Source organism: Hevea brasiliensis, chromosome 3, assembly GCF_030052815.1.
Source record: "Hevea brasiliensis isolate MT/VB/25A 57/8 chromosome 3, ASM3005281v1, whole genome shotgun sequence".
NCBI lineage: Eukaryota > Viridiplantae > Streptophyta > Magnoliopsida > Malpighiales > Euphorbiaceae > Hevea > Hevea brasiliensis.
In genome coordinates this window covers 62,625,456-62,641,653 of record NC_079495.1, presented here as the reverse complement: position 1 = coordinate 62,641,653, position 16,198 = coordinate 62,625,456, and positions in this window count along the sequence as shown.

The window sequence follows — 16,198 nt, the reverse complement described above, 5'->3', positions numbered from 1 at the left end:
AATGAATAGTGTTTGTTCAAATGGCCATAACATTGTGTAGAGAGGTCCAAATGACCTGATTCTTGAACTTATGGAAAGCTTATACATAGTAGAACAACTTTAATGAAGAACAGAAATCCAAATTCTGACCATAACCTATTCAAATTTCTAACCAAATTTAGCTCACCAAAACTACCACAACCAAATTTGCCCATAAATTCTGGACAATGACCAATTCGGCTAATTATGGTAAAAATGCCATAACTTGAGCTGCAAAACTCAAAATGGAGTGATTTAAAAAGGAAATTAAAATAGACACATTAAGGAACAACTTTGATGAAGAAAGTTTAGTCAAAGTCTCACTGTAGCTTGGTAAAATGAAACAGTAAACATAGGACACAAAAACTGAAATTTTAGAATTACATCTAGCAAGCCTTGAATTGCAATTGGCAACCAATGCTAATAAATTGTGACCTAAAATGTGGTATAACTATGTATTTAAAATTTGTTTACCTATTATTTATAAAAAAAAGTCAACATTTTGAATGAATAGTAATGTGAATAGTAACCCCAATGAAATAGAAAATAGTATAATAAATTAGAGAAGATATTATGATTGTTGATATACAATGTGATTAGTGAATTATAGTTCTTAAACTTGAGTGACCCTAAGACATAGGGGAACGACCCATATGAAAGACCTTAGGTAAAAATATGACTACAACATGTCCAACCATTTGGACAAAGTTAGGATTCCATAATCTTTCTGGTTCTGGAATCAGAAAGAGACAATGAACCAATTTTGGTTATTTAATCATAACTTGAGTTCTAAAATTTCAAATGACACAATTCAAAATGATATGAGAAACTTAGATGAAGGCCTAGAACCTTATTTTCTGAAATTAGTAGACTTACAGGGTTCAGCACCCTGGATAGTCATTAATTAATTAATTAAAACTAGAGTTATACTACTGCAAAGTGAATGACTAAAAAGGGAAATTAAAGTTAATACATAAAGAAGTCCGTATCTCAATTACATTGCTAGGAGAAATTGCTATTTCAGTTTTTGAACTCATAATACATTAGCAATACAACTTGGAATATAAAATGTGATTAACATAAATGGATAGTTAAATGTATAAATGAGGTAAGACTATCGTTAGGACTTATGTCTCTTTTGCATATAGAAAAATAATACCTTGCATAACAAATGACTTATGAGAGAAAGGAAGAATGTTTTGAGCACAATGGTACATGAAAACCATTGATGTGATTTGTGATCAATATGAATGTATAAATTATGTAGAAATGTGATTTGGAAATTATGCTTCCACCATAACTAGAACTAAAATACTATAAAATATAAATGGAACATATAATGAAATAATGAAACATGAAAACATTTAATAGTACCAATGTGCCCATGTATTGCCTAGACACATGTGTCAGATTGGATAGATTGGCATGCCAATAGGGGATTGTTTGAGCAGTACTGCGTAAGGCTTTGTGCCTATATTCATGGCTTTATGCCCATATTTATGGCTTTTATGCCCGATTATTTGTTATCATGGTTTTTATCCATATTGATTGCATACGTGGTTGACGTTTTGCGCTTTCACATCCCATAGTATGATGGCCCGAGGCACTGCGGTGCCTTGTGCTAGCTATATTGATTGCATACATGGTTAACGTTTCACGTCCCATGGTATGATGGCCCAAGACACAATGGTGTCCAGTGCTAAGGACTCGCTTATCCAGTTTAGTTAGTCTGTCATAGGCTAATTGGGCAGTAAAATAAGTCAAGAATATTCAAAGTTAATAATATTAGAAATTGAATAAATGAGTAAGAGATACTTGAAATGAACTAGGTTAGCTATAAAATTTTATTTATTATGAAATGATCTAAAATAAAAGAAAATGTGAAATAAAGTGATAAAAAGATTAGTAAAATGAATTTAGCTTAAATAAATATTACAAATGCATCTCCTATAATACTATGAATATAAGTTTTAATATTTTAATTAATTTTGTATAATATATATTATTACTATGAAATTAAGAGATAAGCACTTCCAAATAATGTCAAGAATGACAAAACATATTTAGTATTAAGATTCTATATGAAATCAAAATAATTTTTTATTAAAGGAATTAGGCTTTATTTTTATCTTTATTTCTATATTATTTCGTTATTGTATTATTGCACCACTAAGCAGAAATGCTTAGCGCGATGGATTGTTTCCTCGCATAGGTACTGAAGACAAAGCCCAGTGAACATTAGATTGGGATTTTGGAGTTCGGATCTGCAAAGTGTTCAAGGTTATCACCTCCTCAGCAATGTATGTAGATAGGGCCCACATAGGTCATATTATATATTTTGTATGTTATAAATATTTCGTATGTTATAATATAAACTAGGAATTTGTACTTAATATGTATGTTATGTAAATTAATAAATTAGCTCTTTCATATATAATTAATTTGTATATCATGTAAATTGTGAATTTATATAATTAGTGTGTAAATCATATAAATAAATGAAATTTAATAATTTTTATACATGAATAGAGCATGAATGGAAATGTATGGAAATGAATATGGGAATTGAAATACATATATGATATTTGAAATGATGAGATGGTTATGATAAAGGTATGAATGAAATTATTGTATGAAAGTATATTGTTGAAATTTTTTTTAAATAGGTGAATAGTAAAACAGGCCAACTAGTAATAAAATAGAGAAAACTCTATTAGTTTCTCCTTTAGAAATATAATTTATTTTAAAAATATAACGAGACCAAATTATTAAAGGAATAAAGTAAGATAAGATAAGGTGTTCCAGCACCGAATGTAGCACACCTTACTCGGCTACACTATAGACCGAGTAGGGGGTGTTATATTTATTGGTATCAGAGCAGAGGTTTAAGCGTTCCTAGGCATAGATAACTAGAAGGCGATAGTGTGCACAACATGCATTGCATTAAAAAAAGTCGAGGTAACACTAATGCAGATCTATTTTCTTTGGTTATTTTAGGTTATAGTATGGACCCAGAGTCATTGAGGGTAGTAGTGGAAGAAGTATAAAGTCATCCCCTGACTGGGAGTGATATTGGAGGTAGGAGAGAACCTACTACACCAGTGCAACAGGGACCTGTACAACCCCAATAAGCTTTATTGGAGCAGATGATAGAATTCTTTTGACAGATGACTAGGGCAATTCCACCACCACAACCTCAGCAAAAGTCACCTTTGAGAAAAATCAGAAAGTATGGTGTTGTAGACTTTAAGAGTAAGAAGAAAGGCAATTCTCCTGTTGCTGAGTATTGGTTAGAAACGACCAAAAGAGTCCTACAACAATTACATTGCACACCAAAACAAAGTTTAGAGTGTGCAGTTTCACTGCTACAGGAAGCTACCTATCGATGGTGGGATGCTATAACCAAAGTAGCATCGCCAGCTAAGGTGACTTGGGATTTCTTTCTGATAGAGTTTATAAAGAAATATATTATCAATGTTTATGAAAAGGGACCGAATAGGAGTGGTGATCCACAAAAAAGATATTTTTGCCAGTCTAGTAATAAGAGACCTAGAGAATCATTAAGTTAGACATCTGATCAAAGTAGGAGATAGAGGACTAGGCCTATGCCCAGAAGAGGTCAACCAGAGACACTGGTAGTGATTATTCCTGGACTAGCAGTGAGAAGTTCTACCCCGAGAAAATGTGGCCATTGTAAAAAGTGGCATAAAGGTGAATGCAGGGGGTTGACTAGAGCTTGTTATAGATGTGGAGCCATGGACCACTATGTAAAAGATTATCCTAAGAGGAATTTACCACGGACACAAACAGAGAAATTACCTTCCACTACACAGAGTGATAGTAATTTGAAGGGATTTGAAGTAACTGGGAGTACTGCGGGCCTACATTTGAGACCGTGGAAGGACCAGATGCAAGAGTAACACCACTTGCAAATGTCACCCAAGCCAGAGAGGAGCAAGATGCTCCAGATGTAAATTTGAGGTAAAGTATTCTTTCTTTATGATAAGCCTAGGTATACAGTGATAGATTCAAAAAGGATAAGTATAGGAAAAATCTGAATTATTGGGATACACCATGGTAACTATGTAGTATTCTTGGTGTTTGTGCTATAAGCTGTAGATTACAATACCGACTTGAAACTATTGTGTAGAGCTACGTATTTCTCGGTAGCATGTCAAGATTAGGATATTTGCATATGGTCTCTGCTTTGGTATGGTTATGCCAAGACAGAGTTCTATTATTAGAAATGAGTTTAAAAATACTATGGAAATATCATAGGACAGAGGGAGCAATGGGAAAAGTGAAGGAATTATCTCAGATACTTAAATCAGATAAATTTCAAGGATGAAATTTTTGTTAGAGGGGAAGAGTTGTAACATACTCACTTTAGATAGTTCGTACATTCTACTATTCCGGTAACCAATGTCTATCCGGACAGCCAGACTATTATTCCGGTAACCCAAATAATGATAAGAAAAATTAAGGAAAAATTTTAGAAATGAAATGTAATAAGGTTAAATGAGCTGAAGCTACAACGATGGGTGACCCTAACGGAAATTAACGGTGAAGACACTTAGCAACCTTAGACCTATGGAAAACCCTGTGAAATAATTTTTGAGACTCAAGAGAAAGGTTATTGAGGTTTCGATGATAATAAAATGTGAAGAAAATGCTAAGAAAATTAAATCAATTGGTACAGACAATTTTAACCTGATAAGCTAAACGAAGGGCATTTTGGTCATTTCACCTTCAGAAATGATTTTTGACCAACTTGTCCATTTAAGTAAGTGAATTTTACGTCATAAAATATGAATTAATATTAATGAAAACTTAATTAGAAATGAGAAAAGAAAATAAGAAAAGAAAATAAAAGAAGTAAAATACAAATTAGTTAAATGAGAACAAGTCCCATTGATGAGTGACTATGGGTCTGGTAGTTACTCCAGTTCCTGTAGAACCTTGTGCATAAATAAGTCAAGCAAATGAAAAGAAATAAGCACAAAGTAAAGAAAGATAAAGAATTATCGGCTATTATGGGAAGTATGGACACCAACCCAACAAGAGCAAAATTTAGTCAATAAAATTTAAAAGTCCAATATTGAAAAAAAAAATTGAGAGTTATTAATTTAATGAAGTTAGATTAATTTAATTAATTAAAATTATGAAAATTAAATATAATTATTGAAAAGTCAAATTATAATTATTAGAAACTTCAAAAGAATTACAAAATTGCATTTCCACTTATTTACAAATATGCTATTGAACATTATATTAATATATATCAATAATTGATCAAAGATGTGACACCCCTTACCCGTGTACAGTATACCCGAGTAAGTAATGCCACCTGATGTACCGGCACACTCTAATATTCCTCAATTAATTTAGACAATGCTTTTGCATATAATTTATGAAATACAATTTATTTAAACCATTCATCAAAAGTATCATTCATTTAAGGTTCCGAAAATTTTAAAGAAAATCCGGCGGAGTACCGGCTAAAAATGGAGAAAACCGTTCTTCAGAACCTGTTAAAAACACTTCCAATAGACAAATTCATTCATTCTCAACTTCAATATCATCACAAAACTCAATATCAAGGTTTCAACAATTTTTCAGTTTCAGGTTTCAACAACCTTTTCATTTCTCAACATCCATTTCTCATATACAAGCAATAAATACATGCTCAAATCTTGCATTCATAGTCATAACTTTCATTATTTACATAAACATCAAAATATATTACATGAGTTCAAATACATGTGAGAAAATACAAATCTGCTACAAAATATCAAAATGACAAAATGACACCTAGTGCCCTACCGATGCAATCGCAGTAGTGAGGTGACACGCTGAACGAGCGAAGCGTCGGATGGACTCACCCGATCTGTGGTCTCACGGGCTCACGATCTGAATCTACAGCACCTACGCGTGGCAAAAGCAACGCGCTAAGCAATAATGCTTAGTGGTGCAATAATATAATAGAAGAAATTGGCAAGAAAATAAATGTGTATGCAAAGTGTATGCTTTCTTTGTTTGATTTTGGTATATTCATTAATTCATTAACTCTATTCACTTTTATTCATTTGGTTGCCCCAAGTAACCTACACTAGACGCATTGGATGGATAACGGGTAAACCGCACCGGGTACCTAGTACCTCGGCCCGTCACACCATCGGTCACATACGTATCTCCCGGTGTGCAACAGAACAGCTAACAAGCTGTAAATAATATCCGGCACAAGGCCAAGTCTCAATACAAAGTCAGAATGGCTAAAAGCCATGAAATCACAGAATGGCATTTTTGCCATGTGCAGTACTGCTAACTGAACCCTATTGGCATGCCAAACTATCCAAACCAATCTTGTTAGGTATACTAGGGCATTTGAAACTCTTAAATTTGTCAATTGTGAATTTCAATTTTTTTTGGTGTTACTATTCATCATTGGTCAACAAAAATGTTGACTTTTAGAATAAAAATGTGTACATCAACTTTGGCACTCCCAACATACCACATTTGGTGTTTAAAACTTGTTGGCATTAAGTGTTTTTACCATTTCTAAGCATTAAACCAAAGGAGCAGATTTTTCAGATTTTATACCATAATTTCACTGTTCCATTGGACACTGTTACTGTTGGAATTTGAAGAAATGTAAAACATAAAAGTTGTTCCTTATTTTGTCTAGTTGAATTTCCTTTTTTGAATCACTCCATTTGGAGTTTTGTAGCTCCAGATATGGCTCAAAACCCAGGCTGTCCGGATATGCAGTCTGCAGAATTTTACCATATCTACAGTGCATGAACAGTGACTTGAGTCACTTGGTTGACTGGGTTCTGGCCATAATTTGGGGTAGGTTCCTTCATGAAAGTTGTTTTTCTATGTCTTAACTTGTTGCTGTAAAAATTTCAGACCAATTGACCAAATATACAGTGACTTATGGCCAAATGAACAGTTACTGTTCATTTGGTCAAATTCTGCAGAGGCAGTTTCAGGGTTCCGGATTGTGGCTGAGTTTTGACCCTTTTGCTTTGGTCTTTCGGGCATGGTTTCTTCAGCAAAAATGTGCCATTATAAGCCTAGTTTCATGTCCAATTGGCCAAACATCAATTGGACAAGCACAGCCCAAGTTATGGCAGTGCAAAGGGACTGAAATTTCAGTCCCTATGCTGCTGTCCATAGGGCAGATTTCACCTCACTTTGCCATAGCATTTTTCAGTCCCATTTATGGTCAACATATCTAAAATGGTCACTAATTGACCATTACAATGTGCCCTAACAATTTCCTAAGCCAATTCACACTTTCACCTTTCCAAACCCTAATTTCCATATGAATTTTTCACAACATGCTTTAATTAACTATCTCTTTCAATAATCACATGCATACATGGTTTAATCTTGATATCTAGTCCACTTTAAGCCCATCAAAACACTCATACCTTTTCATTCAATAGGGCTGCCAAAACTTAGGGCATGGATAGACATAGATTTCATTCATTTTAGTTATAAATTCCTACTTATTCCAAGTCTCTAACATAGAATTTAAAAAGCTTTAATTGTATATATGCACTAACCTTGTTTGGGCAGAATTTTCCCAAGCAATTCCTTCACTTTCTTGGCTTTTCTTGGCTGCCAAAGGCTTTAGCAAGGTGCTAGGGCAAGTTTTAGTGAAGCTAGGTTAGGATTTTATGGTGAGACAAGGTAGGAAATCAAGCTTGCTTGATTGAGCTCCAATGGAGGGTGGAAGGAAGGGTTCACGTTTTTGGTGGAGAAGAAGGAGAAGAAGAGCAGCTGATTTTTGGTCCTCATTAGTCTTCATTTATCTCTTTAACTTGTTAGTCAAAGGATGGCTTATTTGTGATTGGTCCACATTTCCTTAATGACATCACTTTGAGGTCATAATTTGCATTTGTTGCATTGTTCTTTTCTTTCCTCCACTACTCATTTTCAATTTAATTTCTAGCAATATTTCTTCATATTTTATGTCATATTAATTATTTACTCAACTGGACAAGTCGGTCAAAAATCACCTCGGAAGGCGAAATGACCAAAATGCCCTCCGTTTGGCTTAACGGGTCAAAATCGTCTGTACCGATTGAAAAATTTTTCTAGGTATTTTCTTGGCATTCTAATGCCATGGGAACCTCAATTAAAATTCTCTGTAGTCCAAAAAAATATTTTATAATTTTTCCCGGTCTAGGGCTCCTCGTTGAAACCGCAACTTCCCTCCAGTGACCCATCGCTTGGGCACGGCTCGTTTACTTCGGTTGTATTTTATTTATAAAATTTTTACTAATTTTTTCTTATTAATATTTGATTTAATTAGTGTTCCTTACTTTAGTTTTAATATTTTTCAGGACGTTCTAGTATGTCCGACCGACACCGATCAGGAGCAGTAGAATGTACGGAGTGGTTACCGGGAGGGTGTTACAACTCTTCCCCTCTAATTTAAATTTCGTCCTCGAAATTTACCTGATGCAAACAGTTGAGGGAACTGTTGCCTCATCGTCTCTTCATTTTCCCAAGTTGCCTCCTCGGTGTTGTGGTGCCTCCAAAGCACTTTCACCAATGGAATCTGTTTATTCCTCAACTCTTTCACTTCCCGAGCCAAGATCCGTAGAGGTTCTTCTTCATATGTCAAATCCGGCCGTATTTCAATTTCTTCTCTGGAGATGACATGTGAAGGATCTGAGCGATATCTTCTGAGCATAGACACGTGGAACACATTGTGGATCTTGTCCAGCTCTGGTGGTAAAGCTAGCCTATAGGCCACCGGACCCACACGTTCAATAACTTCATATGGGCCAATAAACCTAGGGCTCAACTTACCTTTTCTTCCAAACCTCAACACTTTCTTCCATGGTGACACCTTGAGGAACACTTTGTCGCCAACCGCATATTCTATTTCTTTTCTCTTCAGGTCGGCATAAGATTTTTGTCTGTCTGAGGCAACCTTCAAGTTGGCTTTGATTAATTTCACTTTTTCCTCAGCCTGTTTCACCAGGTCTGGTCCTACCAGTTTGTCTTCTCCCAATTCAGTCCAGCACACTGGAGTTCTACATTTTCTCCCATACAGTGCTTCATATGGGGCCATTTGAATACTAGTTTGGTAGCTATTGTTGTATGCAAATTCTGCCAGTGGGAGGTATCTATCCCAACTTCCCTCAAACTCAATGACACAACTCCTCAGCATATCCTCAAGGACCTGACAAGTATTTCACGTTATTGTTATCATTTCAGTTCAATATTTGTATCAATTTCATGGGTTTCAATTGTTTACCTGGATTACTCTTTCAGATTGCCCATCCGTCTGAGGATGGAAAGCTGTGCTGAAATGGAGTTGTGTACCCAAGGATTCATGCAATTTCTTCCAAAATCTCGATGTAAACCTTGGGTCTCGGTCAGATATGATGGAAAGTGGAATTCCATGCAGTCTAACTATCTCACTGATATACAATTCTGCTAACTTCTCCAGTGAGTAGTCAGTCCTAACTGGCAGAAAGTGTGCTGACTTTGTCAATCTATCAACTATCACCCATGCTGCATCATGTTTCTTCCGGGTGAGAGGTAGCCCACTTACAAAATCCATGGTGACCCGATCCCATTTCCATTCAGGTATGCGTATAGGCTGTAGCAAACCTGATGGAACTTGGTGTTCTGCCTTGACTTGCTGACATGTCAAACATTTAGTCACATAGTCACCTATATCCCTCTTCATACCAGGCCACCAATACTGGAGTTTCAGATCATGGTACATCTTTGTACTTCCTGGGTGCATAGCATATACACTGGTGTGTGCCTCTTTTAGAATACTGGTCTTCAATTCCCCATCATCTGGTACACACAGTCTTCCTTTGTAATACAGACACCCATCTGCTTTCACCCCATAGTCAACTGCTTTTCCCCCTGGGATCTTGCTCATAATAGCCATTAATTTTTCATCTGCCTTTTGCCTATCTAAAATCTGCTGTAGCAGGTTTGGCCTCACTTGCAACTCAGCCAAGATAGCTCCATCACGAACCAAAGATAGATGGGCATTCAATGATCTCAAGGCTGTCATGGATTTTCTGCTCAAAGCATCAGCAACTACATTTGCCTTCCCAGGATGGTAGTCAATTACACAGTCATAATCCTTCAGGAACTCAATCCATCGCCTCTGTCTAAGGTTGAGCTCATACAGGTTGGCAAATATTTCGTGCTTTTGTGGTGCGTGTAAATGTAGCACTTTTCACCATACAAGTAATGCCTCCATATCTTGATCTGAAGATAATTGCTGCAAGTTCTAAATCATGGGTAGGGTAATTTTGTTCATGTGGCCTTAGGTATGCGGAAGCATAGGCAATCACTTTCCCCTCTTGCATCAACACACACCTAACCCATTATGAGAGGCATCACTTGTAGACCACAAAGTCTTTTCTCGACCTTTGTGTTAACACCGGTGCCTCTGTCAACATAGCCTTCAACTTCTCAAAACTGTCCGACACTTGTCATTCGGTCAAATCGACATTCTTGTGTAACAACTTGGTCATTGGAGCGGCTATTAGGAAAATCCTTCACAAATCTTCTGTAATACCCAGCTAGCCCCAAGAAGCTTCTGACCTCAGTTGTGTTTCTGGGAGGCTTCCATTCCATCACTGCTTCTATTTTCTTGGGATCCACCCTAATCCCATCAGCTGACACTATGTGTCCAAGGAATGCAATCTCATCCAGCCAAAAGTCACACTTGGACAACTTAGCATACAGCTTCTTTTCCCGCAGGGTTTGCAGAACAATCCTCAAATGCTCATCATGTTCTTCCCTGGTCTTGGAATATACCAAAATATCATCAATAAAGACCACTACGAACCGATCTAAGTGTGGATGAAAGATACGGTTCATAAGGTCCATGAATGCTGCTGGTGCATTTGTTAGGCCAAAGGGCATCACTAGAAACTCATAATGCCCGTATCGGGTCCTGAATGCAGTCTTGGGCACATCTACATCCTTCACCCTCAACTGATGATACCCTGATCTGAGATCAATCTTAGAAAATACTCCTGCTCCCTTCAACTGATCAAACAGATCATCAATTCTAGGCAACGGATATTTGTTCTTCACAGTCACTTTATTCAACTGCCGGTAATCGATGCATAGTCTCAAAGTCCCATCCTTCTTTTTCACAAACAGCACTGGAGCTCCCCATGGTGACACACTGGGGCGTATGAACCCCTTATCCATCAACTCTTGCAACTGAGTTTTCAACTCTCTCAATTCAGTGGGTGCCATCCTATAAGGAGCAATGGAAATGGGTCTTTGTGCAGCGGTTGTTTCAATAGCAAATTCGACTTCCCTTTCTGGTGGCAAACCAGGCAATTCTTCAGGAAACACATCTGGGAAGTCTTTTACTGTGGGTATGTCACTCAAGTTTGGCTTAGCCTGCCTAGTATCCACCACATGTGCTAGGTAGGCTTCACAGCCTTTTCTCATCATTCTTCTTGCAACTGTGGCTGAGATGACATTGGACAGGAAATCATCCTTTCCCCACAACTGTGATCTCATTACCCTCTGAAGTTTTTAGAGAAATTCTCTTCAATTTGCAATCAACTATTGCCTGATGACGTGACAACCAATCCATTCCCAATATCACGTCAAACTCATGGAAGGGCAACTCAATTAGGTCTGCCAAGAATTCATACCCCTGAATCCTCAACGGGCAACCTTTGTATACTTTGTTCACCACTACACTGTGGCCTAATGGATTAGTGACCAGAATGTCTTGGTCACTTTCCCCTACCAGTATCCCCCTTTCTACGGGTAGATTGATGCAGATGTATGAATGAGTGGATCCTGGATCCACCAATGCATGCACAGGAGTATTGTAGAGGGAGAACGTACCCCTGATGACGTCCGGGGCATCTTGCTCCTCCTGAGCTCTCAGGGCATAATTTCGCGGTGGCACATTATCCGCCTCTCTGGCGGCTCGAATGCAGGCCTCTGTGATGGTCCCATCGCTTCGGATTTACCAGACCTTCTACCCCTTGGTGGGGCAGGAGCAGGTCTGTCTGCTTGTGTCGGAGTAGCTGTAGTAGTTCTGCGTGGGCAGTTCCTCAACTGATGCTCTGTTGACCCACACCTCAAGCAGGCACCAGTCACTCTCCAACACTCCCCCTTATGCCATCTTTGACAGTGTGGACAGGCAGAAGATGCCGGGGCTGGTCCCCTGAACCCCATCCCTGGAGAGCTGCCCACTGATGGTGTGGACTGACCTCTCCTAGGGGTGAACTGTGGCCTGGGCCCCTGAGGACCGACCACAGCCTGTGGTTGAGCTGAACTTTGTGCAGGAGGACCCTTGAACTTCTTCCCTGATGCAGGAGCTGAACTCGACTGACCCGGTCCCCTCTTCTGCTGTCTCTCTCTTCTAGTCCACTCACTAATTCTTACTTTTTCAACCTTTATTGCCGCTTCCACTAACTTGCTAAATTCTGTGATTCCCAAGGCAGTGAGCTGTATCTTGATATTGTCATTCAGTCCCTCTTCAAATCTCTTGCACCTTTCAGCTTCATTAGGGACTATCTCCCTTCCATAACGGCTCAATCGGACAAACTCCTTCTCATACTCGGCCACTGACAGCTGTCTCTGTCTCAGACTAATGAACTCTCTTCTTCTCTCTTCCAGGTATACAGTACCCACATATTTCTTCTTGAATTCGGAGAGGAAGAAGTCCCAAGTTACTGACTTCGTGCACTTCATCGACACACGATGTCCCACCATCCGTAGGCATCGTCTTGTAACAAGGATATAGCAGCTTCTAAGTTCTGCTCTGGGGTGCAGTGGAGTTGTTTTAAGACTCTGCCCGTTCGGTTCAACCAATTCTCGGCTGCAACAGAGTCATCTTCTCTCTTGCCATAGAAGTCCACAGCTCCAAATTTTCTTAACCTTTCCAGGTGTGATTTCTGCTGTGGAGCTGGTGGTGGTGGTGGTGGTGCTGGCATTACCCCGGCCATTTGTCTGAAGAAGTCGGCCATTTGTTGGAACAAGGCCTGTGGAGGCTGAGCAGGCTCTGCTTGAGCTGGTGGAGCAGATTCTCTCATGCCCCCAGTCTCATTCTTGCAGGTGGAGCATGACTCTCCACTTCCTCCTCAACGGCTCTCTGAGATGAAGGGTCCATATCCTATTCAAAATAAGAAAGATAAACAGATCTGCGTTAGTGTCACCTCGACTCTTACATATGCAATGCATGGTATGGACTCAATCTAGGCCCAGAAACGCCTAAACCGTGCTCTGATACCACTAAATGTGACACCCCTTACCCGTACAAGATACCCGAGTAAGTAATGCCACACAGTGTACCAAGCACACTCTAATATTCCTCAATTAATTTAGACAATGCTTTTGCATATAATTTATGAAATACAATTTATTTAAACCATTCATCAAAAGTATCATTCATTTAAGGTTCCGAAAATTTTAAAGAAAATCCGGCGGAGTACCGGCTAAAAATGGAGAAAACCGTTCTTCAGAACCTGTTAAAAACACTTCCAATAGACAAATTCATTCATTCTCAACTTCAATATCATCACAAAACTCAATATTAAGGTTTCAACAATTTTTTGATTTGTGTTTCAACAACCTTTTCATTTCTCAACATCCATTTCTCATATACAAGCAATAAATACATGCTCAAATCTTGCATTCATAGTCATAACTTTCATTATTTACATAAACATCAAAATATATTACATGAGTTCAAATACATGTGAGAAAATACAAATCTGCTACAAAATATCAAAATGACAAAATGACACCTAGTGCCCTACCGATGCAATCGCAGTAGTGAGGTGACACACGACAGCGAGCGTCGGATGGACTCACCCGATCTGTGGTCTCACGGGCTCACGATCGGAATCTCCAGTACCTACGCTGCGTGGCAAGCAACGCGCTAAGCAATAATGCTTAGTGGTGCAATAATATAATAGAAGAAATTGGCAAGAAAATAAATGTGTATGCAAAGTGTATGCTTTCTTTGTTTGATTTTGGTATATTCATTAATTCATTAACTCTATTCACTTTTATTCATTTGGTTGCCCCAAGTAACCTACACTAGACGATCGGATCGATAACGGGTAACGCCTTTGGGTACCTAGTACCTCGGGCCGTCACACCATCGGTCACATACGTATCTCGGTGTGCATGAGCGGCTAACAAGTGTAAATAATATCCGCACAAGGCCAAGTCTCAATACAAAGTCAGAATGGCTAAAAGCCATGACATCACAGACTGGCAGGTTTGCCATGTGCAGTACGGCTAACTGAACCCTATGGGCATGCCAAACTATCCAAACCAATCTTGTTAGGTATACTAGGGCATTTGAAACTCTTAAATTTGTCAATTGTGAATTTCAATTTTTTTGGTGTTACTATTCATCATTGGTCAACAAAAATGTTGACTTTTAGAATAAAAATGTGTACATCAACTTTGGCACTCCCAACATACCACATTTGGTGTTTAAAACTTGTTGGCATTAAGTGTTTTTACCATTTCTAAGCATTAAACCAAAGGAGCAGATTTTTCAGATTTTATACCATAATTTCACTGTTCCATTGGACACTGTTACTGTTGGAATTTGAAGAAATGTAAAACATAAAAGTTGTTCCTTATTTTGTCTAGTTGAATTTCCTTTTTTGAATCACTCCATTTGGAGTTTTGTAGCTCCAGATATGGCTCAAAAACCCAGGCTGTCCGGATATGCAGTCTGCAGAATTTTACCATATCTACAGTGCATGATCAGTGACTTGAGTCACTTGGTTGACTGGGTTCTGGCCATAATTTGGGGTAGGTTCCTTCATGAAAGTTGTTTTTCTATGTCTTAACTTGTTGCTGTAAAAATTTCAGACCAATTGACCAAATATACAGTGACTTATGGCCAAATGAACAGTTACTGTTCATTTGGTCAAATTCTGCAGAGGCAGTTTCAGGGTTCCGGATTGTGGCTGAGTTTTGACCCTTTTGCTTTGGTCTTTCGGGCATGGTTTCTTCAGCAAAAATGTGCCATTATAAGCCTAGTTTCATGTCCAATTGGCTAAACATCAATTGGACAAGCACAGCCCAAGTTATGGCAGTGCAAAGGGACTGAAATTTCAGTCCCTATGCTGCTGTCCATAGGGCAGATTTCACCTCACTTTGCCATAGCATTTTTCAGTCCCATTTATGGTCAACATATCTAAAATACTTATCTTGCATCAGTTAAGTTGATCCCATTGAGCCAGTAATTATGCAAATAATTTTAATGTCCTCAGGTACATCCAATATTGGCCACTAAACCATTTACATATTTACAACATCTCATGCTTAACAATTATTCTTAAGAAAATCTCTTAAATTAATTGCATCTTATGCAATTATTTAAAATTTCTTAAAATAATTGCCCCAATGGAGGGCCTATGTTATAATTACTTTAATTATAGCATTTCCAACTTAATCATTTGTTTGGAAGATTTTATGGTCATTCTAATTACTATTAAGGTCTCACTTTGCACATTATCCAATTAGCATGCATATATCATATAATAGCATACATTCCCATACATCTCATGCATTAATGGATAAGCAATTAATATGGTATGATCATGGACTTTCTAAGGGATTCAATTCTGAGCCACCAAGAATTGAATCAGGGCATTCCTAGGTGCATTTCATTCATTCATTCATTTTACAAGAGTTGCTGAAGGAGTACATAATCAACTCTTGATCTTGAATTCCTCCCACTAGTCCCACCAATGCTCTTGACCTCTTTGAACTTCTCGCAATCCAATATTACATGGTAATCCTTGGCATACCAAGGCGAATTTACAAGAAATTAAATAAATGAAATTACAACCCAAAAATTATTACAAACTTAATAATACATGCCCAAAATAAATTAATTAATTTACAATCCCAAAGAAACATAAAAGAAATAAATCCAATCACATTGGTCTTTTATAGTCCATGATCATCCATCATGCATATCACTATTTAACAATTAAATAAAACATACATACTTAAATTAAATTGAATATCTCATATTCAACATAAAAATCCATATTTGAATATGATTCAAATAAATTTAAAAATTCAGATTTGAATCTCATTCAAACAAATTTAAAAATTCAGATTTGAATCACATTCAAACAACTTTAAAAATTCAGATTTGAATCACATTCAA